General features: G+C 42.2%; 1 long non-coding RNA gene across 1 annotated transcript; it reads right to left on the bottom strand.

Annotated features, from left to right (window-relative positions):
* LOC145533475 (uncharacterized) lies at positions 1-24998 on the bottom strand. Its single transcript, XR_014074107.1, has 3 exons — positions 21778-24998; positions 6810-6903; positions 1-778 (listed from the first exon to the last, which is right to left on the bottom strand). It is a non-coding gene; the product is annotated as an uncharacterized LOC145533475 (long non-coding RNA).
* Positions 24999-26777: the final 1779 nt, after the last annotated feature.

Genomic DNA, 26777 nt, shown 5'->3' with positions numbered 1-26777 from the left:
TACACTGCCTCATTTAATCCTCACAACAACCTGACGAGGAAAAAGTTATTCAAAACCCCATTTTACAGGTAAGTAAGTAGGGGTTCAGAGAAGTTAAGTAGTTGCCCTAGGGCGCATGCCTGTGTGACAGTAGAGCTCACATTCACTTTCTCTTATCCCTGACATTCTCCCCAGCTCACCCCCATCCCTCATTTGCAAAGCAGATGGAGGAAGGTGCAGGGAAGGCCAGAGACCAGCAGGAAGGGTGAGACATCTAGAGCCAGGCTGTGCTCAAAGCACAAAGTATCTTTGGAATGTTGGAAAGTTCTACTGGAAAGTCCTTCTGAGCCTGAGGCACATTCTTCTAAAAAATTTTCTTGATTGGAAAAATTCTGTGCTTTGAGGATGGAATTGAATGTGTGGGAACAGCCAAAGGTCACTGGGGACCACAGCTGCAGAGTAAGGACGCAGATCAAACTAAGGGATACCATTGGAGATTGAGACACAGCCGTGTCTCGTACAGACATAAGCCCAAAAGGGCAGGCAGTGCTGTCAGGGCCACGGCAGCTTCAATGGAGGAACCCAGAGAATAAGTGGTCCAAAACCTCCCATTAGCTGTGCAACCTTGGGGAAGTCACTTCATCTCTGTGAGGGGTCTTCTCATCAACCTTCTGTCAGAGGCAAACAATCACAGTGATTGGATTGCTGGCTTTCAAATCAGGTTATTGAGTCCTTGGCTCTACCACCTCCTGCATGGTTTGGGGCAAGTTCTTCCATTTCTCTGTTCCTGTTTCTATATCTGTAAAAGGAGGATAAGAATACCTATAAAAAAGAGTTATTAGAACAATGAAATTAAGTGAATTGCAAAAGGATTTTGAATTGCAGTAGGCATATAGCATGCACTCAGTAAATGTTAGCTATTGTCTTTCTTACCTTGGAGGGAAGTATGAGGATTAAAGGAGACAGCATGTGTAAAAGGTTTCATATATAATTTGGCTTATTAGATCAGCTCAGAAAACAATAGTATTCTGGTTATCTAATACTGCATAATAAACTATTCCAAAATGTAGCAGCCTAAAATAACAATAGTCAATTACTTTGCCCACAAATCTGTGATTTGGGCAGGGATTAGCAGAGTTGGCTCATCTCTGCTCCATGAAGCATGAGCTGGAGTGGTTAGAATAGAACTGAAGGATTCACTTCCAAGATGCCTCACTCCACTGGGTAGCAGGTTGGTGCTGGCTGATGGCTAGGAGTTCAGCTGGGGCTACACCAGTGGCCCACATTATCTCTACCTGGGTCCCTCTACACGACTGCTTGGGCTTCCTCACAGTACGGCAGCTGCGTTCTAAGAGCAAGTGCAAACGAATGTGGAGCTTCCAGTCTCTTGAGGTCTCGGCCCACAAACAGACACAATTTCACTTCTTACTGATTTCTGTTAGTCAAGTAATCATTGACCCTGCCAAACTCAAGGGGAGGCACATAGATCCCTCCTCTTGAATGGAAAGAATGTTAAAGAATTTGCAGCCATCTTTAGTTTATTACAAACAGTTTGTGTTTTCACTCCAGTACTGGCCCCAGGCACACGTACACAGACATAAACGGGTGAACTCTTCTTTCCTAAACCATGCTCCAGCAGAGGTGGAGATGACCAAAAGGGGAAAGAGAGAGAGAGACACACACACACATACCCCAAAAAACTGGATAAATCCTACTTGTCGTTTAGGATTCTCCAGAAGAGAGTCTGTGAGTCTCTCATTTCCCAAGAACCCTGGGTGAAGAGTCTGCTCTGCGTCCCCAGTATCCCTGTCTCCCTCTCCTCACAGCTGGTCAGGGAGCTGATCATTGTATTAGGGGCTCTACGTCAGAGTAGAGAAGCTCGTAGTTTATGGAACCTCTAGGTAGCTTCCTGCACTCCCTCAGCCTTGGATGTCTCACCTGGAAAATGAGCATGATAAACTCTACATCATAAAGTCTCCCTGAGGATTAATTGAGGTCACAAATAGTTAGAGTAAGGTAAATTAACAAGCCATCAATCAGGCTCATCAGGGCTTCCCTGGTAGCTCAGGTGGTAAAGAATCTGCATGCAGTGCAGAAGACCTGGGTTTGATCCCTGGGTTTGGAAGATCTCCTGGAGGAGGAAATGGCAACCCACTCCAGTATTTTTGCCTGGAGAATCCCCATGGTCAGAAGAGCCTAGCAGGCTATGGTCTCTGGGGTCACAAAAAGTAGGACACGACTGAGCGACTAAGCACAATCAGGCTCATTATTTAAAATGCGGCATATTGTTCATTTCAGAAACAGATCTGTTACTCTCCAGGCCCTCAACCTACTAGGTGGTGGTGAGTGGACAGGAGTCAGGAGACTTTTGATAGAAGTCTAAGATAGAAACTGAATATGTATGGTCTCATCAAACATGGTTTGATCTCGACTATGTAAAAAGATAGAGACTAGAAGGAAATAAGGCAAAATGTTCACAGTGGTTGATCCTGGAGGGTAGGATTATAGGTGATTTTTTTCCTGCTGTTTCTTTATAATCTTGTTGTGTGTATGTCCTCATATGTTAGAGCACCTTCCTTGGTGGCTCAGACCATAAAGAATCTGTCTGCAATGCAGGAGACCCAGGTTCGATCCCTGGGTTAGGAGGGTCCCCTGGAGAAGGGAATGACAACCCACTCCAGTGTTCTTGCCTGGAGAATTCCACGGAAAGAGGAGCCTAGAGGGCTATGGTCCATGGGGTCGCAAAGAGTCAGGCATTACTGAGCAACTAACACACACACCTAATATCTTATCAGTTTGTGTGTGACTTTTATGAATAAATATAGGATAGCACCTGTCCTACCTGCGCCACCCCCTCACACACACACACACACACACACACACACACACACACACACACGCTGCTACACAAGTGTGTCTTTCTGTGGAGCAGGCTTTCCACAAGATGACGCTGTCAGAGGTTTGTGTAGACAATTCTTCCCTGAGCTGAGGTGAACCCAGCACTGCCCCTCGCCCATGTTGCCTCCAGGAGCACTCCCCACTGTCGTCCAAGAATACCCCCGCATTATGCAGAAAAATGTTCTTATTTTTCAGAGATGTATTTGGGGTGAAATGTCAGACTGTTTGTAATTTACTGTAAACTACTTCAGGGAAAATAGATAAAACAATTATGGCCAAAAAAATCCCCATAACAATTGAGAGATCTAAGTGATGGATGTATGTGTATTTCTTCAATTATTCTTTTTACATTTCTGTTTGAAAATTTTCAGGACAAAAAGTTGTGGGGGTTGGGAATGCCCCACCTATTTCCAAATGTCCCTTATTAGTGTGTTAACACCTCTGGTTGAAAACCTGTATTTTTATTTTGTATCAGCTTCATTGTCATAAATGTTGTGTCTGGTTTTTAATTTAAAACTGCCATGGGGCTGGCATTTTTTCCTTCAAATTGTTTCCTCCTTGGCTTCCTTCTCCTGAAGACAACATCTGGATGTAGGGAAATGTCCTCATGGCAATGGGAAGAGGTGGCCCTCCTATTGTTTTTTGAGTCCTTGCTGGTTTCATGAGGTACCCCTTGCCCTGCCTGCTTGTCATGAGTTGTTAAAGCTCACAGCCATTAAAACTCGTGATATGTTCTCACTGGCCTTGACTCAATGCCACCGCCTCTCTCCTGGGCACCTGAGCACCTCTGAGTCTCAGCTCCATCCTCCATCCAGCTCTGCCTTGGCTGGCTACCATACAGTAGCCCTTCACACTCACTGTTGCTCGTGCCTCTCAGCAATCTCCCTCATTCCTCACGGTAAGCATATAAGGACTTTCAGACCTCTTTCATGCTGTGTGCAACCTGAGATGATTCCTAACACAGGTGACAAAAGTGGAATGGGATAAGATGCAGTAACGGGGGAGTCCAACCGTCCATCCTTACCTTACATGTATTTGACGTTTTAAAGACTTCAGGTACACTCGCCTTTCAACACCAAACTCTTTCTGATCCCTACTCTGTGCCAGACACTGTTCTGAGGGTCTGGGACTCCCCCACCCTACTACATATACACACCAAGTATCTGCTGATATATGAAAGGGCAAACAAGTCACAATGCAGCTGTACCAGTGAATATCAAGCAGATGTTAAAAAGAATGAAATTAATTGATATGTTCTAAGGAAAGATATCCAAGGTATGTTGTTCAATGAAAAGGAACATTTCAATGTAATGAGTTGGGAAAACTATGAGCCCTTTTTCATGAAAAAAAATAACTGTATTAATGAGAACTGAAAGCAACATACTTTTCTGTTCCACTGTTAAATAATACTAAGATCAAGTAATAGTTTAGGGGTTTGCTCCAAGAAGTACCCATTCTTTGAAGATAAGACAGAGAAAAATTAACACTTTACTTATCAAAACAGAAAACTTGCTCCTCTAGACTCACTTCAGGGCCCTTGCCCTTCTGTGTTCACCAATCTGAAGCTCTTATGTCACAAATTCTGCCCAATCCAACTAGTTATTTGCTTTGCATGACCCACCTTAAAACCATCCAGTGCAGCCTTCAAAACCCTGTAAATATCATTCCTTAATGTTTTCACTTGGAGATACTACTGAGACTTTTTCCAAGATGTTATTCTCCCTTTCTGTGATAAGTTTAATATACTTAGTTTTGTCCAATCATCAGGTTTTTCCTGGTGGTCTTTGAGGGAATTGGTGATCAATAATTATAATAATTTAATATGTGCTGAGAACTAAGCTGATTGTTTTGTAGACCAATCCAACTCTGTAAGACTTTTACTATTATTCCCATTTTACAGATGAAGAAACTGAGGATTTGAATTCGAGCAACTTGCCAAATATTACACAGGAAATAAGTGACAGAGGTCACATTGAAACCGAGAAGTCTAGTTCCACAGCCTGACATCATAACTTTCTAATATTGCCTCTATTCTAGTTATTATTACTGTGTAACAAAGCACTCAAAAATCTCAGTGGCTTAGAAAACACACACAACATTTACTGTGCTCACAAACCTTCCATCTGAGCTGGGCTTGGTGGGGATACGTGCCTTGGCTCCATGCAGCATCAGCTGAAGTGGCTCAAAGCCTGGAAGCTGGGGTCATCTAGAGGCCCATTCTTTCACTCATCCAGCAATTAATGCAATGTCAGCTGGGACCTCAGCTGGCAACCAGCCAGAATATTTGCACGTGGCATTTCATGTGCCCTGGGCTTCCTCACAACGTGGTGGTGTGTTCACATGGTAAGCATCCCGAGAGAGATTTCCAGGTGAATCCATCTTGCCTTTTATGACCTGGCCTTGGAAGCCATTCAGCATCATATCTGCCTCATCCCATCTGTCAAGACCATCACAAGGCCCTCCCCAGGCTCAGAGAGAGCATACAGATTGACTTCGTGATGGGGAGTGCCAGTATCAGAAAGACCATGCAAGATCAGAAATATTGCTGTGGTCATTTTTGGAAATACAATCTTCCACAGACCCATATATTCAGTGTGCATGCTAAGCCACTTCAGTCATGTCCAACTCTTTGTGACCCCATGGACTGTAGCCCGCCAGTCTTCTCTGTCAATGGGATTCTCCAGGCAAGAATACTGGAATGGGTTGCCATTCCTTTCACCAGGGGATATTCCCAACCCAGGGATTGAACCCACGTCTCTTATGTCTCCTGCATTGGCAAGCAGGTTCTTTACACTAGCACCACTTGGGAAGCGTGCATGTACATTAAGTCTGAAATGGTATATAACAAATAGGAAGCTATTGTTATTTCTCGGCATTATAAAGAAAGAAAGAAAGAGCACTAAGTTGTGTCCAACTCTTGAGATTCTATGGACTGTAGTCTGCCAGGCTCCTCTGTCCATGGGATTCTCCAGGCAAGAATACTGGAGTGGGTTGCCATTTCCTTCTCCAGGGGAACTTCCTGACCCAGGAATTGAACCCAGGTCTCTCGCATTGCAGGCAGATACTTTACCGACTGAGCTACGTGGGAAGTAAAGGCCTTTTATTTTCTATGATATGTTCAGATTTTTGTTAACAGGTGTATGAAAAACTATGGCAGCATTATTTTTCAGTCCCTTCTCAAGAAGGTTATGCTGAAGGTGAGTATACTAATCATTACCTATTTCTGCTCCTATATCCATTCTCTGCCTCTTGCTGCTTTATTTTGTGCCCCAGGAGGCTGACCTCTACAATTATATCACCTGGACTCTTTTGCCTTCTCTCTCTGGTTGGGTTGACTGAATTAGAGCTGAAGGAAATCGGAGGATGACAGAGGGGATGGGGTATTTATTCTCCCCTCTCTAACTGCCCATGATTCTCCCAATGGCTATGTTCCCCTATAGCTCATAGCATCTGTCGGACAGCCCCTTCCCCATAGCTGCAGGTCTCACTGTGTTCCAATAATGCTTCCTTTATCTCAATCCTTCAGACCCAAGAATGGTAATGACTTGCCTCTGTGGCTAGTCCCTGGGGTTCCTCATCATCCTGTACGGATTTCCTTAATCCTGTCTATTCCTCTATAATTGTCCCTTCATTAAACTCTCTTCAATTAAGCCCTTTAAGTGCATCCTCTGTTCCCTGATTAGTAAGGTACTGATGGAGACAAGTAAGCAAACAATGATATTACAGTGTACTGACTGCTTTGAAAGGCATGCATAGAAAAAAATATCTAGGTTTTACTGGAAGAATCAGAGGAGACATCCCAAAGAAAATGATACTTAAATTGAGACAAAAAATATGAGTCAGAGTTCATTAGTTTGTGAAAAAGAGAACTTTCCAACCCTATGAGATATCCATGGATGAGGAAATAGGCCCAGAGAGGTTAGGTGACTTACCATGGCCACAAAGGGAGTAGCATTGATTCAAGCCTTCTACTTAATCAATCCATATAACAGAGCAAGAATGTTATATCACTTGGGATGTTTTTAGCTGTAAGTAACCAGAAAAAATGCCTTAAGCAGTAATGAAAATATATATATATTACATTTATATAGGAGATCAGTCCTGGTTGTTCATTGGAAGGACTGATGTTGAAGCTGAAACTCCTATACTTTGGCCACTTCATGCGAAGAGTGGACTCGTTGCAGGGGACCCTGATGTTGGGAAGGATTGGGGGCAGGAGGAGAGGGGGATGACAGAGGATGAGATGGTTGGTTGGCATCACCGACTCGATGGACGTGGGTTTGGGTAAACTCCGGGAGTTGGTGATGGACAGGGAGGCCTGGCGTGCTGCGATTCATGGGGTTGCAAAGAGTCGGATACGACTGAGCAACTGAACTGAGCTGAAATCTTGTTTATAATAACATGAAAAAGGTAAGGTAACCCCATGGTTGCGTAAGTAAAATCAGATGTTCAACAAAGCCATCAAGAAGATCTAAATAAATGGATTGGAAGACAATATTGTTAGGTCAATCCTCCTTACATTGACTTACAGATTTATTACAATCACAATCAAATTTCCTAAGTTTATGTTGCTGCTGCTGCTGAGTCACTTCAGTTGTGTCCGACTCTGTGCGACCCCATAGATGGCAGCCCATCAGGCTCCCCTGTTCCTGGACATTATCAAGTCAACTCTAAAACTTATATGGGAATACAAAGGACCTAGAGCAACCTATACAATCTTGAAGAAGAACACACATCACCAGATATGAATGCTTAATATCAAGCTATAATTAAACCAGGGTGGCATTGATACAAGGATAGATAAATAGACCAATGGAACAGAATTGGGAGTCCAGGAATAGACCAAAACATGCATGTTCATTTGATTTACAGCAAGGGTGCCACTGCAATTAGTGGTGCTAGAGAAACTGGGTATCCATACAGAAAATAATATATATTAGAAAAATAGATCTTTACCCAACACTGTACCTAAAAATTAATGTGGTATGGATCACCAACCTAAATATAAATCTTAAAACGAATCAGGCTTGTAGAGGAAAAGAGGAAAATATCTCTATGATCTTGAGAGTAAGCAAATACCTCCAAAACAGAGCACTAAAAACGTCGATCATTTGAACTTCATTAAATATAAGAACTTGAACTCATCAGAACACATTATGAAGCAACTGAAGAAGCAATCTACAGACTGAGAGAAGATACTTGCATTTCATATATATGACCAAAGATTTATATGCAGAATGTGAACAAACTCCTACAAATTGACAGCAGAAGACAAAACAACCCAATTTTAAGAAGAGGAAAAGACTTCAACAGGCACCTCTTAGGAGAGGAAATGACCAAAAAGCACTTGAAAAGGTCATCAGAGAAATGCAAACTAAAACTATAATCAGATACTACTATTCACCCAGCAGAATGGACAAAATCAAAGACTGACTATACCAAGTGTTGCTGAGATAGTAGAACAATCAAAAACCTCACACGTCTGGTGGAAATGTAAGTTGGTTAAACCACTCTGGAAAACTGGCTATATCTAACTAAAGCTAAATAAATAGCTGTTTACCCCAAGTCCTAGCAATTTCACTCCTAGATATATGCACAAGAGAAATAAGGACATATATTCACTCAAAGACAGATGCATAGATGTTCATAGCACCTTTAAAAAAAAAATAACAGCCAAAACCTGGAAATAAATGCCCATCAGCAGGAAATGGATAAATTGTGGTACCAATGGAATATCACACAGTGGTTTGATAAGCTATTGACATACATAAAAACATGAATGAATCTCAAAGAAAACATTGAGCAGAAGAAGCCCTGTACAGAATATGTACTGTATGAATCCATTCATGTGAAGCTCAAGAACAGTTAAATAATTTATGAAGATAGGAATCAGTACAGTAGGTGCTGGCTATTGACTATTGGCTGGGAAGGAGCAGGAGAGAGCTCTCTGGTGTGCTAGAAACGTTCAGTATCTTCATCTGGTAGTGGTTACATGGATGTGTACAAACATAAAACTTCACCAAACTGTACACTTAAGATTTTTGTAATTTATTGTATAAAATTATACTTAAGGTTTAAAAACGTTACCAAGGATTTTCACCCTGTCACCGCTAGCGTGTGGACTTGGTCCCCACATAATCATAAGATGATGGCTGCAATATCCAGGCATCATATATAGTCACGAATGTTTGGGGGAAGAAGAGACCCTCTTCTCCTGAGTCTTTTTGAAAAGTAAAGAAATATTTCCTAGAAACACACACCATACCCCTGGCTGATGCCTCCTGACATTTTATTGGCTACAACTGCATCATAGGTCCTGTCTTAATCCAATCGCTGGCAAGGGAAGTGAGATTGTCCAGATGAGAGTTTATTTTTCTCCTGGTCAGGTGGGAAAGAGAAGTATCCTTACTGGTCAGTAATAAATTCTAAGCTCCTAGCAACAAGTTGCTGAACAAGAAACAGGGCTTGCTCCCTAGTGGTTACCCCACAGAGGGAAAAACAGCATTTCATTCCTTACAATGGCTTTTTTTCCTTTAAAAAAAAATATTTTCCCCAAAATGCATGTATCTTCATTGTTTTTCTGATTGTGATAAATGTTCATGGAAAAAGTTCAACTAAGTGGAAATCAGCTATAATTAATTGTCTCCCTCATCACACCATGATAGTAACTATTAAAAATTTGATCCATGGTCTTCCACAATTTTTTCTTGGCATATGTGTCATATTATACACGAAATAAGAGCACACTCTAAATGTCAAACACTATCATTTGCCTACACAACAAACATTTTCCATCATTTTCCTTGCTAACAACCTTACTATTCTCCAAGTGTCTAATGGCCAGGCGCTTCAGGGAAAATAGCCCCTTCCCTAGCTCCAGAAGGTGAATTATGTTTAGTGTAAACGAGTGGTTCTGACCTCTGCTGCCCATCAAAAATAACTAGGGAATTTAAAATACTAATATATACAAAGCCCCAGGTCCAATCCTCAGAGATACTACTCAAAACTGGCCTGCTAGAAGCTCGGGGATCAAGCCTTTGCAGGTACTGCTAATATGCCCCGGGCATTGAGAACTACTGGACTCATTCCCCTTGCCACTGATTGGCTTAAGAGTGGGACACACGACCCAGTTCTTGCCATGAGCAATGATGGGAAAGCTGATGGAGGTTCTGGGGAAGTTTTCCTCAATCTCAGAGAAGGATATGCTTAAGGTTTTTGTTGCCTCTACACACTAACAACAGAATGACACTCCTTGAACAGTAACAGTCATCCTGAGATCATGAGGGGAATGAAACTAAGAGGATGAGGCAATGACCTGGAGATGGCAGAGCAGGACTATGGAAAGGATTTGAGTTCTTTATGATGTCATTTTGTGCTGCCAGCTGAGACAACTGCAGAAATACTCATCAACTTCTTAACTGAGATAATCAGTTCAGTTCAGTTTAGTTCAGTCACTCAGTCACGTCCGACTCCCTGCGACCCCTGGGACTGCAGCACGCCAGGCCTCCCTGTCCATCACCAACTCCTAGAGCTTACTCAAACTCACGTCCATTGAGTCGATGATGCCATCCAACTATCTCATCCTCTGTCATCTCCTTCTTCTCCCACCTTCAATTTTTCCCAGCATCAGGGTCTTTTCAAACGAGTCAGTTCTTCACATCAGGTGGCCAAAGTATTGAAGTTTCAGCTTCAACATCAGTCCTTCCAATGAATATCAGGACTGATCTCCTTTAGGATGGACTGGTTGGATCTCCTTGCAGTCCAAGGGACTCTCAAGAGTCTTCTCCAACACCACGGTTCAAAAGCATCAATTCTATGGCGCTCAGCTTTCTTTATACTCCAACTCTCACTTCCATACATGACTACTGGAAAAACCATAGCCTTGACTAGATGGACCTTTATTGGCAAAGTAATGTCTCTGCTTTATAATATGCTGTCTAGGTTGGTCATAACTTTTCTTCCAAGGAAAAAGTGTCTTAACTTAATGGCTGCAGTCACTATCTGCAGTGATTTTGGAGCCGAAGAAAATAAAGTCTGCCCCTGTTTCCACTGTCTCCCCATCTATTTCCCATGAAGTGATGGGACCAGATGCCATGATCTTAGTTTTTTGAATGTTGAGCTTTAAGCCAACTTTTTCACTCTCCTCTTACACTTTCATCAAGAGGCTCTTTAGTTCTTCTTTGCTTTCTGCCATAAGGGTGGTGTCATCTGCATATCTGAGGTTATTGATATTTCTCCCAGCAGTCTTGATTCCGGCTTGTGCTTCATCCAGCCCAGCGTTTCTCATGATGTACTCTGCATATAACCTAAATAAGCAGGGTGACAATATACAGCCTTGACGTACTCCATTTCCTATTTGGAACCAGTCTGTTGTTTCATGTCCAGTTCTAACTGTTGCTTCCTGACCTGCATACAGGTTTCTCAAGAGGCAGGTCAGGTGGTCTGGTATTCCCATCTCTTTCAGAATTTTCCAGTTTGTGGTGATCCACACAGTCAAAGGCTTTGGCATAGTCAATAAAGCAGAAATAGATGTTTTTTCTAGAACTCTCTTGCTTTTTTGATGATCCAATGGATGTTGGCAATTTGATCTCTGGTTCCTCTGCCTTTTCTAAAACCAGCTTGAACATCTGGAAGTTCACGGTTGATGTACTGTTGAAGCCTGGCTTGGAGAATTTTGAGCATTACTTTACTAGCGTGTGAGATGAGTGCAATTGTGCAGTAGTTTGAGCATTCTTTGGTATTGCTTTTCTTTGGGATTCCAATAAAAACTGACCTGTTCCAGTCCTGTGGCACTGCTGAGTTTTCCAAATTTGCTGGCATATTGAGTGCAGCACTTTCACAGCATCATCTTTCAGGATTTGAAATAGCTCAACTGGAATTCCATCACCTCCACTAGCTTTGTTCGTAGTGATGCTTCCTAAGGCACACTTGACTTCACATTCCAGAATGTCTGGCTCTAGGTGAGTGATCACACCATCATGATTATCTGGGTCATGAAGATCTTTTTTGTATAGTTCTTTTGTATATTCTTGCCACCTCTTCTTAATATCTTCTGCTTCTGTTAGGTCCATACCATTTCTGTCCTTTATTGAGCCCATCTTTGCAGGAAATGTTCCCTTGGTATCTCTAATTTTCTTGAAGAGATCTCTGGTCTTTCCCATTCTATTGTTTTCCTCTATTTCTTTGCATTGATCACTGAGGAAGGCTTGCTTACCTCTCCTTGCTATTCTTTGGAACTCTTTATTCAAATGGGTATATCTTTCCTTTTCTCCTTTGCTTTTCGCTTCTCTTCTCTTCACAGCTATTTGTAAGGCCTCCTCAGACAGCCATTTCGCTTTTTGGCATTTCTTTTTCTCGGGGATGGTCTTGATCCCTGTCTCTTGTACAGTGTCATGAACCTCCATCCATAGTTCACCAGGCACTCTGTGTATCAGATCTAATCCCTTAAATCTATTTCTCACTTCCTCTGTATAATCATAAGGGATTTGATTTAGGTCATACCTGAATGGTCTAGTGGCTTTCCCTACTTTCTCCAATTTAAGGCTGAATTTGGCAATAAGGAGTTCATGATCTGAGCCACAGTCAGCTCCTGATCTTGTTTTTGCTGGCTGTATAGAGTTTCTCCATCTTTGGCTGCAAAGAATATAATCAATCTGATTTCAGTGTTGACCATCTGGTGATGTCCATGTGCAGAGTCTTCTCTTGTGTTGTTGGAAGGGGGTGTTTGCTATAACCAGTGCGTTCTCTTGGCAAAACTCGATTAGCCTTTACCCTGCTTAATTCTGTACTCCAAGGCCAAATTTGCCTGTTACTCCAGGTATTTCTTGACTTCCTACTTTTGCATTCCTGTCTCCTATAATGAAAAGGACATCTTTTTTGGGTGTTAGTTCTAGAAGGTCTTGTGGGTCTTCATAGAACTGTTCAGCTTCTTCAGCATTATTGGTCAGGTCATATACTTGGATTATGGTAATATTGAATGGTTTGCCTTGGAAATGAACAGAGATCATTCTGTCATTTTTGAGACTGCATCCAAGTACTGCATTTCGGACTCTTTTGTTGACTGTAATGGCTACTCCATTTCTTCTAAGGGATTCCTGCCCACAGTAGTAGATATAATGGTCATCTGAGTTAAATTCACCCATTCCAGTCCATTTTAGTTCGCTGATCCTAAAATGTTGACGTTCACTCTTGCCATCTCCTGTCTGACCACTTCCAATTTGCCTTGATTCATGGACCTAACATTCCAGGTTCCTATGTGATATTGCTCTTTATAGCATCAGACTTTACTTCCATCACCAGTCACATCCACAACTGGGTATTGTTTTTGCTTTGGATCTACCTCTTCATTCTTTCTGGAGTTATTTCTCCACTGATCTTCAGTAGCATATTGGGCACCTACTGACTTGGGGAGTTCATCTTTCAGTGTCCTATCTTTTTGTCTTTTCATACTGTTCATGGGGTTCTCAAGGCAAGAATGCTGAAGTGGTTTGCCATTCCCTTCTCCAGTGGACCACATTTTGTCAGAACTCTCCACCATGACCTGTCTGTCTTGGGTGGCCCTACACGGCATGGCTCATAGTTTCATTGAGTTAGACAAGGCTGTGGTCCATGTGATCAGATTGGTTAGTTTTCTGTGATTGTAGTTTTCAGTCTGTCTGCCCTCTGATGGAGAAGGATAAGAGGCTTATGGAAGCTTTCTAATGGGATAGACTGACTGAGGGGTAACTGGGTCTTGTTCTGATGGGTGGGGCCATGCTAAGTAAATCTTTAATCCAATTTCCTGTTGATGGGTGGAGCTGTGTTCCCTCCCTGCTATTTGCCTGGGGCCAAACTATGGTGGTGGAGAAGCCAATGGCACCCTACTCCAGTACTCTTGCCTGGAAAATCCCATGGACAGAGGAGCCTGGTAGGCTGCAGTCCATGGGGTTGCGAAGAGGTGGACACGACTGAGCGACTTCACTTTCACTTTTCACTTTCATGCATTGGAGAAGGAAATGGAAACCCACTCCAGTGTTCTTACCTGGAGAATCCCAGGGACGGGGGAGCCTGGTGGGCTGCCATCTATGGGGTCGCACAGAGTCAGACATGACTGAAGCGACTTAGCAGCAGCAGCAAACTATGGTGGAGGTAATGAAGATAATGGTGACCTCCTTCAAAAGATCTCATGCATGTACTGCTACACTCAGCTCCCCCAACCCTGCAACAGGCCACCACCGACAGACGCCTCCGCTATGAAGTGAGATAATAAGATTTCATTAATGTTTCTACCATTTTAAGTTACATACAGCCAAAACTCCCTGACTAGTACAGTATAAAAGTTGTTATAACCTACTTTTTAACTTAGTTTTTAAAAAATTGTTATTGCAGTTTTGCATTTCTTGCTCATTTGCTCTCAGCCCCTCATTCTGGGGATCATCCATTAGAAGGGAGGATTAATAACTGGTCAGGTAGGGACTTCCCTAGGTTCCAGTGACTAAAACTCCACACTCCCAATGCAGGAAGCCTCAGTTCCATCCCTGGTAAGGGAACTAGATCCCACATGGTGCAACTAAAGATCCTACATACTACAACTAAGACCTGGCACAGCCAAATAAATTAATTAAAAAAAAAAAAAAAAACTGGTCAGGCAATTGCAGGGCTCCAGCAAGGAATCTGGAAAGTAGGTACTCTCCCCAGATTGGGGCCACTGGAGGGCAGAAGGGAGAGATTCTATAAAGGGGAAGGCCTGCACAGCTGCAGAAGCAAGTGCCAGATGAGGTCAGGGTTTAGAAAGCACCTGCAAAGGCCAGCAGGTAGGCAGATTCAGGGCCCTGGGGGAGGGAAAGGGTGAAACTGGAACTGCGGACAAGAGAGCCTATGCAGATAGGAATTGGCTTCAGGGCACCAGGGGCCCCTCCAGACCTGGCATGTCCCACTTAGTATCAGTAATCAGGTCCTAAAAAGACAGGTATTCTTAATGAAAATGCTGAAAGGAAACCTATTTCCATTATATTGAATAGGAAAAATCATACCCATATTAGCTCAAAACCCTCAACCAATTGCCTGAAATTTTACTAAAACTCAGTAAAATGTACACACACACACACACACACACACACACACAGATACCACACATACAGTTTTTTGGACTTTTATTTCATATTGGGTATAGCCGATTAACAAAATGTGATGGTTTCAGGTGAACAGTGACACGTGTTCTTTTTAAAACTATACACATTAGGTTGTAAGATGCTTATCATTACTTCCAGATCATCAACAAACTTGTTGTTAGACATTTGCTAAGGGTATGGTGACATAGCTTCTCTCTCTGCTAATGACAGCCAAGGTGCACAAATGCTTTGCTATCACTCCATTAACTTTTTAAATTATATCTTCTTTTATTTCATTAGCCAGATATATTTATTGGTACATGATTTTTATCATCTGTTGTTAGAAAGAGAAAGAGGGAACTGAAAACAATTGTATCAGGATTGTGTTTGGAAGTATATGACAGAAGATAAGAAAAAAGAGGAACAGGGATGTCCTTGGTGATCCAGTGGCTAAGACTCTTGGCTCCCAATGCAGGAGGCTGGAGTTCAGTCCTTGGTCAGGGAACTAGATCCCACATGCCACAACTAAGACCCAGCTCAGCCAAATAAATAAATATTAGAAAGTAAATAAATAAAGGTGAAGATTTTTAAAAAAGAAAAAAAGAGGAATGAACAACTGCAGGCTTGTTATGTCTCATGTAACAAGGAGCCCTGGGTATGCCTCCTCTTTCCTTCTTTCTCCTCTGTCAGAGTGCAAAGACTTTCATCTTCAGCATTGCAGCCTCAGAATTATTCGATGTTTGCTGTACCTCTAGGCATCATGTCAGTGTTCCAGGCAGGAAGAATGCCCAAATGGCTCAAGAAAGTGGAGTCTGTTCCTCTACAGAGGCCTTCCTGGGAGTCTCACCCAGTGACCTCTGCACTCATCAACCAGAATCTCTCAGTACTAGAGGGTCTGTGTCACTTGCTTAATTTTTCAATACTTCTACATGTAATTCTAGGTATCAACTTTATTTGGGATAAAACATGAGACATTTCCCCCCCAAGTAATTTGGTTTAAAATGCTCTATTGAGGTAGAGGGATGTCAGTAGATATGCTTTCCTATAAAAACATTTGCCAAAAAATGTTGCTATGAAGAGACACATATACACTAAGTTTGTGTGCTATAAATGAACAGTCATTCTACTGGGCAAACATTAACCAGGAAAATGTTCTGCAGGATATGCCTTAATACCATGGAGGTTTCCCCTTACATACAACTCTATCTCAACTTTGGCAACAGTTCCAGAGTAAATATGTCATTGTTTATGCCATAATGGATATAAACTGTTCTCTATTGCTGGACATTTAGAATGTTTCCAATTTTTTACAATTATAAACAGAACTGCATTGAACATCTTTGTACAAACATCCTTACCCATTTATCCAATTACTTCTTTGAGCTAAATTAAATCCTTGAAATGAAATGGCTGGGCCGAAGTTTATGCAAATTAACATTTTTGATCCATATTGCCAAACTGTCCTCCAGAAAGGTTGTACCATTGCTGGAGCAATGAACATGCATCACAGTGGCAGGCTGGCCCACCTAGATGGGCAAGAGGATGGATGACTCTATTAATATAGCATTTGGAAGCAGAGAGCTTCCTAGTTAGTTGTCAGTTACATTTGGAAACGAGTTTAGTACATGGAATCTTCCCACTCATCTCCCTGGAGTTTCAAGGTTCCATTCCTGGGCAGATGAAACAATAAAACAAAACAGCTGGAATGAAGTTAATGTGGACCTACCACATTCACACTGATAAATGTTTCCATTTAGGACAGACTTTCAGGACAGCTTTCTCAGCTCTGACTTAAAGAAGCATTAACATCACACTCAGTCTCCAGTTTCTCCTGATCATTGACCCTTCCTTCTTAAAACGTGTTGATCCCATCAGCTCCCTTCAAAAAGTATGTTATGATCAGTTCAGTTCAGTTCAGTGTCTCAGTCATGTCCAACTCCTGTCGAACCCATGGACTACAGCATGCCAGGCTTCCCTGTCCATCACCATGTTGATGGAGCTTGCTCAAACTCATGTCCATTGAGTTGGTGATGCCATCCAACCATCTTACCCTCTGTCGACCCCTTCTCCTCTTACTTTCAATCTTTCCCAGCATCAGAGTCTTTTCCAATGAGTCAGATCTTCACATCAGGTGGCCAAAGAATTGAAGCTTCAGCTTCAGCATCAGTTTTTCCAATGAATATTCAGGGTTGATTTCCTTTAGGACTGACTGCTTTGATCTGCTTGCAGTCCAAGGGACTCTCGAGAGTCTTCTCCAACACCACAGTTCAAAGCCATCAATTCTTTGGTGCTCAGATTTCTTTATGATCCAACTCTCACATCCATACTAGACGGACCTTTGTCAGTAATGTCATGTCTCTGCTTTCTAATATGCTGTCTAGGTTTGTCATAGATTTTCTTTCAAGCTTTTCCATAAAGTGATGGGACCAGCTGCCATGATCTTAGTTTTTTGAATGTTGAGCTCTAAGCCGGCTTTTTCACTCTCCTCTTTCACCTTCATCAAGAGGCTCTTTAGTTCCTCTTTGCTTTCTGCCATAAGTGTGGTGTCATCTGCATATCTGAGATTATTATTTCTCCCTGCAAACTTGATTCCAGCTTGTGCTTCATCTAGCCCAGCATTTCGCATATGCACTCTGCATATAAGTTAAATAAGCAGGGTGACAATACACAGCCTTGACATACTCCTTTCTCTATTTGGAACAGTCTGTTGTTCCATGTCCGGTTCTAAATGTTGCTTCTTGACCTGCATACAGATTTCTCAGGAGGCAGGTAAAGTGATTTGGTATTCCCATCTCTTTAAGTTATGATGCCCCACTCCAAATGGTCTTGAGAATGATGCCTAACAACCTAATAGAACAATTGTAGTTTCACTACATAATCTGATGAAAGTGAAAGAGGAGAGTGAAAAAGCTGGCTTAAAACTCAACATTCAAAAAACTAAGATCATGGCATCTGGTCCCATCACTTTATGGAAAATAGATGGGGAAACAATGGAAACAGTGACAGACTTTATTTTCTTGAGCTCCAAAAATCACTGCAGATGGTGACTGCAGCTATGAAATTAGAAGACACTCATTCCTTGGAAGAAAAACTATGACCAACCTAGACAGCATATTAAAAAGCAGAGACATTGCTGACAAAGGTCCATATAGTCAAAGCTATGGATTTTCCAATAGTCATGTATGGATGTGAGAGGTGGATCATAAAAAAGGCTGAGCGCTGAAAAATTGATGCTTTTGAACTGTGGTGTTGGAGAAGATTCTTGAGAGTCCCTTGGACTGCAAGGAGATCAAACCAGTCAGTCCCAAAGGAAATCAACCCTAAATATTCTTGGAAGCAGTGATGCTGAAGCTGAAGCTCCAATACTTTGGCCACTTGATGCTAAGAGCTGACTCATTGGAAAAGACCCTGATGCTGGGAAAGATTGAAGGCAGGAGGGGAGGGGGATGACAGAGAACCAGATGGTTGGATGGCATCACTGACTTGATGGACATGAGTTTGAGCAAGCTCCAGAAGATGGTGATGGACAGGGAAGCCTGGCATCCTGCAGTCCATGCGTTCACAAAAGTCACGTTCAGACACGACTGAGCAACTGAACAACAACAACAACACTACATAATAACAATAGCATCAAGAATAATATAAAAGCTAGCACTTTACATAACACGGAGTTATTGCTTAATGAAAACAGGGTTTCAGTTTGGGATGATGAGAAAGTTCTGAGGATGAATGGTGGTGATGGTTGCACAACACTGTGAATGTACTGAATGCCTCTGAATGGTTCACTTGAGAATAGTTCAAACGATAAATTTCATGTGTTTTTTTTTTTACCACAATGAAAAAAATGTAAAAAAAAAAAAAATCACTGACTTCCAGTTTCCAGTCCAGCATGTAAGAAACTCAGAAGTTGTCACTGTCCTAACAGAAAGCAAAAAGCCAAAAAATCAACATCTCTTCTTTGGTCTGTAAGAGAAATGAGGTCACAGGGAAAATTTCAGCCCCCAGAATTGAAGAGACGGGCAGATACAGAGAGTTAGACTTACTGGAGCAGAAACCTCCACAGAAACCTTGGGTAGGAAAACCTGAATTGTAATTGACAGATAGCTGGAGACTCCATATGGCTAAAACTGAGAGATACAAACTCCAGTGGAATCTAGTCATCAGGAGCCCTCTCACTTTTGTGAACTTCACCTCTGGGAGCTTGACCAAGCTCTCACAGTGAATACTGGAATTTCAGTGAACGTGAGAGAGAAATTCCTTAATGCCTCTGACAGGGGAAAAGGAAATATATGGTATTTTTATATATGCCAAGGCATTCTGTTCTTCTTAAAAAGACCTGCCTTCAAGAGAAACTATTTTACCAGAGCCTAACCTATTGGGGTTTTATAAGAGCCTAATTGGCCTGGGGGAAGGAAAATACCCAACTCCAGTCCTGAGAAGGCTATGGCACCCCACTCCAGTACTCTTGCCTGGAAAATCCCATGGATGGAGGAGCCTGGTAGGCTGCAGTCCATGGGGTCACTAAGAGTCGGACATGACTGAGCGACTTCACTTTCACTTTTCACTTTCATGCATTGGAGAAGGAAATGGCAACCCACTCCAGTGTTCTTGCCTGGAGAATCCCAGGGACGGTGGAGCCTGCTGGGCTGCCATCTATGGGGTCGCACAGAGTCGGACACGACTGAGGTGACTTAGCAGTAGCAGTAGCAGTCCTCTCTACCCATTCTGCCCCATCTAAGGGAGGAAAAAACTGAGACATGCTTATGAAGCTCACGGCCCAGAAACACAGGCTCACTAGAAGACTGAGACCCATTCATAAGACTGTGGAATGCTTCCCCTCACCCTACACCTTATCACCACTTCACTAAAAACCTGTTTACCAGAGTTCCTTTTATGCAGGTTGGCTTTCAACCAAAAAAACTACAAGGCATACTAAAAGGCAAAAACACAGTTTGATGAGACAGACGAAACATCAGAACCAGACTCAGAAAGAGCAGGGATGTTGGAACGACCAGACTGGGAACACAGAATAACTTTGATTAATATGCTAAGGGTTCTAATGGGAAAAGTAGACAACCTGCAAGAATAGATGGGCAATGTAAGCAAAGATATGGAAATTCTAAGAAAGAATGAAACAGAAATGTTAGAGATTAAAAAGTCTGTAACAGAAATGAAGTGGTCTCTGCCTTCCATGAAGACTCATAACATGAGAAACTTTCCAAATACAGCAAAAGGGTTCAGATATAGGGCAACCCCCAAATAAAATGTCTGTTCCACATATCATGTGGGTTCAGGCTGGACCAACACAGACACTTCTCTCCCTTCTTTTGACAGATGCTAGGAGGGCTGAATCAGAGGATGGAGGTATTGCCTTGACCTTGATTTTCCTTCACCAAGTTTAAGTTCATGTTCACAGTATTCAGAAGAGGCTCAGTAAGCCCAGCCTAGTAGGTAACCTAAGGACAGAGGCAAAAAGGGTTTTAATAATTGCCCTATCTTTCCCTGTTCCTTTTTTCAGTCAGCTCACTCTGCCTTCTGCTGAGCTTTGAAGTGTATCACAAAGGCAGGAACTGATTTACTCCTGAGCATCCATCCAGTCCAGCTCTCAACCCAATTAACAAGTGCTTTGCCCTGGGACTGGGCAGGCGGGTGCTGCTAGGATATTATTACTCAGCTCTCCAACCAGGCTCTTGAGAGAAGAGGGGCCTTTGCATCCAGAGGCAGCAGACCCATCTCTCTAAGGGAGATGAGGACAGTATACAGAGGTGTGAGGAAACCCAAGGGGTCACCCAACCCAGAAGGGAGGCTGAGGTCAAGGAAGACTTCCTAGAAAATCCAATATTTCTGATGAGTCTAGAAGAAAGAGTAGGAATTAACTCCATTGTGAAGGAAAAGGTACTCCAATCAAAGTACCTGTGTGTGCAGAATTCCCAAGGCGTGAGAGGGCAAACTATACTCAAGGAATAAGCGCTGGGAGAAAGCTCAGAAATCCAGTCAATAAGTGGCTTATCACTTCTTAGTGCATCTCAGACCCCCTGGGGATCTGGTGAGTGCTACCTTAGATTTGAGCTCACATGCACACACACAGAAACTGACATCCACTGTCCAAGGATCTCCAGTTAAGAATTCTTTATGTAAGTCAATTCTTCATTCACAGATGCCCAAACAGGCCAAGAGAATGTCAAGGTGGCAGTCACAGCAAAGCATTGCCTCTGCAGCAGTATTTTCTTTGGTCTCTCTTGTTCAGACTAGAAACTCACCTTAAGTGACTAATGAGCTTTATTTCAAAATGAAGCAGGTGAAAGCTGACTGCAAGCTTGGCAAGCATGGAGACAGCTTGACAACTGATGTGCTTCACTTCAGGGTAATTAAGTGCCAAGTCAGATTTTTCTGGGAAGCCCCCAACACCACAATAGCCAGTCTTTTCTCTGAGGCAGTTGGTTTTCTTCATATAGGGAAGCTCAAATCCCCTCTTTGTGACAAGGGGGTGGAGGTAGGGGTGGGCAGGGCATGTTGCTGAATAAGCTTAGATGTAAATATTCTGGAGCTTGACTGGGAATGAACTCAGGGTGTTATCATTCAGGGTGCAGATTTTCAGTCAATCCGTAAGTCCCAGTCCAGCCTCTACCATGGCCTCACCTTTTCCCTATACTGTGGCCACTAAATCTGGGCCCTCTCAGATTTCAGTTTCTGTAGAGTATTCGATCCCGGGTATCCTCTGAGGGGTGAGTGCCTGACTGCAATGGGTCAAAATACCCCACAACAGAGACTTTGGGTCAATCCTCTGCCTCATCTTCACTTCCTCCATTACCTGGTTCTCCCAGCTCCTGAGCCTTCCAGGGTTCTGGGGTGAATGGGCTGTTCCTGGATACACGCCCCTCCATAGGTAAGACGGTTGACTCTCCTCCATTTTGCCAAATTGTTTGCCACTCCCCAACCAAGTTACTGTCTCCATTTGCTGTCTCAGGGTTGGAGCTGTCTCCTGGTTTCATCAAAGATAGAGAGGGTGCTTGCACGTTCTCCTTGTGGTCTGGAATGGCTTTTATATCTTATAAAAAGAGAACAGCATAGAAACAAGACTCAGCTACTCTTAAATATGCTTAACAATACTGAACTGCACACTGAAGAACGGTGAAGATGCTAAATTTAATATTATGTGCTCTTTTGCCAAAATTAAAAACAAAACAAAACTCAGCCATCTTAAAAACAGAAGTCTCCCTGTTCAATTTTCTATGAATTTTGAAAAACAAAAACAACAAGCCATTTTCTTGAACATCTACTTATGTGTAGAATGTGGTTATTTTTATTCCTTCTATACAATTTATTGAGATAATTACAGGGAATATCTAAAGCTGTGGTTCTCAAAGTGTGGTCTTCAGATCAGCTACATCAGCATCACCTAGAAATTTGTTGAAATGCAAATTCTCTGGTTCTACCATAGACCTACTAAATCAGAAATTCTACAATCTGTGTTTTAAAAGCCTCTCCACAACTAAATATTGACTGTTAGCTTTGTGACTGTTGATTCATAGTTAAATTGTGAGACTCACTCATCTAGAGCAATTTGGGGGGAAAGAATGAAATAAGCATAGGTTGAACATCAAAGGGAGGCTCTAACTCCATCACATGAAGAAAAGGTAAAGGAAATCATGAAAGTGGGGTAGCAGGTAATTCATAGAGTGGCAACCATGTGTCAGGTATCATGCTTGCCCGTTTACACACTTATTTAATCTTCAGCTTCCTTGAAAAGAATTATTCCCCCATTTTGCAGATAAGAAAACTGAGGCTTAGGGAAGGTAACTTAGCTACTTAAGAAGGATTTCAACCAAGATCTACCCGATTTCTTAGGTCCTTCTCTTTATTTTCCACATCTCCCTCTTTTAAAATTAACCCCAACACTGAGAATATCTCTGGATATGGGAGACAGGGAAAACCAATAACCCTATCCATCCTTCAAAGCAGAACTCAAATGTCACCTCTTTGGGGAAGTCTTCCAGTACCACCTTGCTCAAAGTTAACCTTCCCTTAGCTCTCTGCACTTACCTGTTTCAGAGTATCTTATACACCTTATTGTAGAAGTTCTCACATCTTTGGTCCCAGGATCCCTTAGGAATTATTGACATTCATAGCAAACGAACCTTCACCTAAACCCCACAACTTATGCAAAAATTAACTCAAAATGTATGAAAGATTGGATGTAAAATGTTACACTACAAAACTTTTAGAGAAAAAAAAGAAAATCTTGAGGACCTAGGGCTGAGTAAAGAGTTCTTAGATTTAACACCAAAAGCATGATCCATAAAGGAAAAAAAAGATAAATTGAATCATTCAAAATGAAAGCCTTTTGTTCTGAGAAAGAGACTGTGAAGGGGATAAACACACTAGGAGAAAATATTTGCTGATCACATAACTGACAAGGCCTGGTATCTAGAATACATAAACAACTCTCAAAACTCAAGAGTGAAAACAAACAATCCACCCAATTAGAAAATGGGCAAAAGACATGAACAAATACAGCAATGAAAAGGATATACAGTTGGCAAATAAGCATGTGAAAAACTCCTTCCTGGATCATAGCCTTGTTGTGGCAAAGGGGCTTGCATAACTCAATGAAGCTATGAGCCATGCCATGCAGGGCCACCCAAGACAGTACCAGACCACCTTACCTGTGTCCTGAGAAACCTGTATGCAGGACAAGAAGTAACAGTCAGATCAGATATGCAACAACAGACTAGTTCAAAATTGAGAAAGAAGCATGAGAAGGGTATATATTGTCATCCTAATTATTTAACTCATATGCAGAGTACATCATGTGAAATGCTGAACTGGATGAATCACAAACTGGAATCAAGATTGCCAGGAGAAATATCAACAACCTCAGATATGCAGATGATACCACTCTTAATGGCAGAAAGTGAAGAGTAACTAGAGCCTCTTGATGAAGGTGAAAGAGGAGAGAAAAAGCTGGCTTAAAACTCAACATTCAAAAATCTAACACCATGGCATCTGGTTCCATCATTTCATGGCAAATAGAAGGGGAAAAAGTGGAAGCAGTGACATTTTATTTTCTTGGGCTCCAAAATCACTGTGGACAGGGATTGCAGGCATGAAAAATAACACTTGCTCCCTGGAAGAAAAGCAATGACCAACCTAGACAGGGTATTAAAAAGCAGAGACATCATTTTGCTGACAATGGTCCCTATAGTCAAAGCTATGATTTTTCCAGTAGTCACGTATGGATGTAAGAACTGAATGTAAAGGCTGAGCGCTAAATAATTGATGTTTTCGAATTGCGGTGCTGGAGAAGACTCTTGAGAGTCCTTTGGACAGCAAGGAGATCAAACCAGCCAATCCTAAAGAAAATCAACCCTGAATATTCATTGGAAGGAGTGATGATGAAGCTGAAGCTCCAATACTTTGGCCACCTGATGCGAAGAGCAGCCTCATTGGAAAAGACCTTGATGCTGTTGCCAAAATCTTGGCTCCCTGTCCACCAATGCCAAATTGAAATATGGAGACAGAGTTTGGAGGAAATAGAAAAAAATAGCTTTATTATTTTTACCAGGCAAAAGGGAAACATAGCAGGCTAACACCTCAAGAACTGTGCCCTCCTTTCTCAGGAAAAGGAAGAGGTTTTATACCCTCTTGAAGGTCTGGCTTAATTTTCTCTCCTGCAAAATTTCAAAACGGCTACAGCTGGCATCAGGAAACTCAGCAACTGGGTCTTGTGTCCCTGAAGTTATTGGCCCATGACCTTCTTTCTGAAATGCAGAATGCTACAAGAGAGTGTAGGGGAAAAAGTATGCCAGGGGCAGAGTATAATCTATATGGAGTCAGAGAGTAATTGGCTCTGGAAGGACAAATCCAGCTACAAGTATTTGTTTGTAATAACAGTTAAAGGATAACCAAGATTGTTTAACTCTCATAGGCCTGTTTGACTGGTATGTGCCAAAGATTGTTCACTCATTTCTGTTTGCTGCAAAAAACTCCCCCCGTTAGTTATTGCCTCTGTATCAGTGGAGAAAAGGAAACAGGTATTGTTCTTGGCTGACTGCAGACAAAAACTTCAGTTTTGCTCCATTTGACAAACATCAGCTGCCTGGCCCATGGGCCCATCTATCTCCTACATCAATGCCGAGAAAGATTAAAGGCAAAAGGAGAAGGGGGTGGCAGAGAATGAGATGGTTGGATAGCATCACTGACTCAATGGACATGAATTCAAGAAAACTCTGGAACATAGTGAAGGATAGGAAAGCCTGGTGTGCTGCAATCTATGGGGTGGCAAGGAGTCGGACATAACTTAGGGAAGGAACAACAACATGTGAAAGTATTTTCAACATTATTACCATCAGTTCAGTTGCTCAGTCGTATCCGACTCTTTGCAACCCCATGAATCGCAGCACGCCAGGCCTCCCTGTCCATCACCAGCTCCCGGAGTCTACCCAAACCCATGTCCATCGAGTCGGTTATGCCATCCAGCCATCCTATCCTCTGTCATCCCCTTCTCCTCCTGCCCCCGATCCTTCCCAGCATCAGGGTCTTTTCCAATGAGTCAACTCATTGTATAATTGTATAACATTGTGTAACAATTATTACCATCAGGAAATACAAATTAATATCACACTGAAATATCCCTACATCACTATCAGAATGGCTAAAACAAAAAATACTGATGACACGATATGCTGGTAAGGATGCAGAGAAATCAGATCAGTCATAAATTCCTGGTAGGAATGTAAATGGTACAGCCACTCAGGAAAAGTTGCAGTGACTTGTTACAAAATTAAGCATGTGCTTACCATACCACCCAGTAACTGTACTTTGGGGCATTTATCCCAGAGAAGAGAACTTATGTTCATACAAAAATCTGTACATGAATTATAAACATTCAGGTACTTTATTCATAATAAAGTAACTTTATTCGTAAAGCAGCTTTACTCATAATAGCCAGAAATCAGAAACAACCCTAATGTAGAACGATTAAACAAATGGTGGCACATTTGTGCCTGGAACAGTCCTAAGCTGTAGCAGGAAACACACTATTAACACTTGCAACAACATGGATAGGTTGCAAAGGAATTATACTGAGAAGACCAACCTCAAAATGTTACATAATGTAAATGAATTATTCCATTTATATAATGTTCTTGAACTGACAAAATTATAGAGTGGGAGAATAGGGGTTAGGGAGGGGAGGGAAGGAGGTGGCTGTGTCTACAAAAGGGCACTGAGGCACCCTTGTCACGGAACTGTTCTGTATCTTGACTCTGGGGGTGGTCACACAAATCTACACACGATAGAGCTGCACAGTATTGAACACACTCACAAATACAGGTAAAATGGGTGAAATCTGGAAAAGATGCGTGCAAGGGCCAGTTTCCTGTTTGTGATATTGTATTAAAGTTATGCAAGACACTACCATTCAGGGAAACTGGAGGAAGGGTATTCAGATCTTGCCATATTATTTCTTACGATTGCATGTGAACCTACAATGATCTCAAGATGAAAAGTTTAAAAAAAGAACTGAAGGCCATAAGAGACTTTTGTTTATTTCGGCTCAGCTGTGCTATGCTTAATCATGTCTGACTCTGTGTGACCCCGTGGACTGTAGCCCCCCAGGCTCCTCTATCCTCGGGGACTCTCCAGGCAAGAATACTGGAGTGGGTTGCTATTTCCTCCTCCAGGGGATTTTCCCAATCCAGGGATTGAACCCAGGTCTCTTACATTGCAGGCAGATTCTTTACCGTCTGAACCACCAGGGAAGCACTATTTGGGCTATATTACCAAATTTGACATTAAAAGGGGGACATT

This window comes from Giraffa tippelskirchi, chromosome 13, assembly GCF_054371585.1.
Source record: "Giraffa tippelskirchi isolate mGirTip1 chromosome 13, T2T-mGirTip1v1.2.pri, whole genome shotgun sequence".
NCBI classification, from domain to species: domain Eukaryota; kingdom Metazoa; phylum Chordata; class Mammalia; order Artiodactyla; family Giraffidae; genus Giraffa; species Giraffa tippelskirchi.
This window is presented reverse-complemented; position numbering and strand designations above follow the sequence as displayed.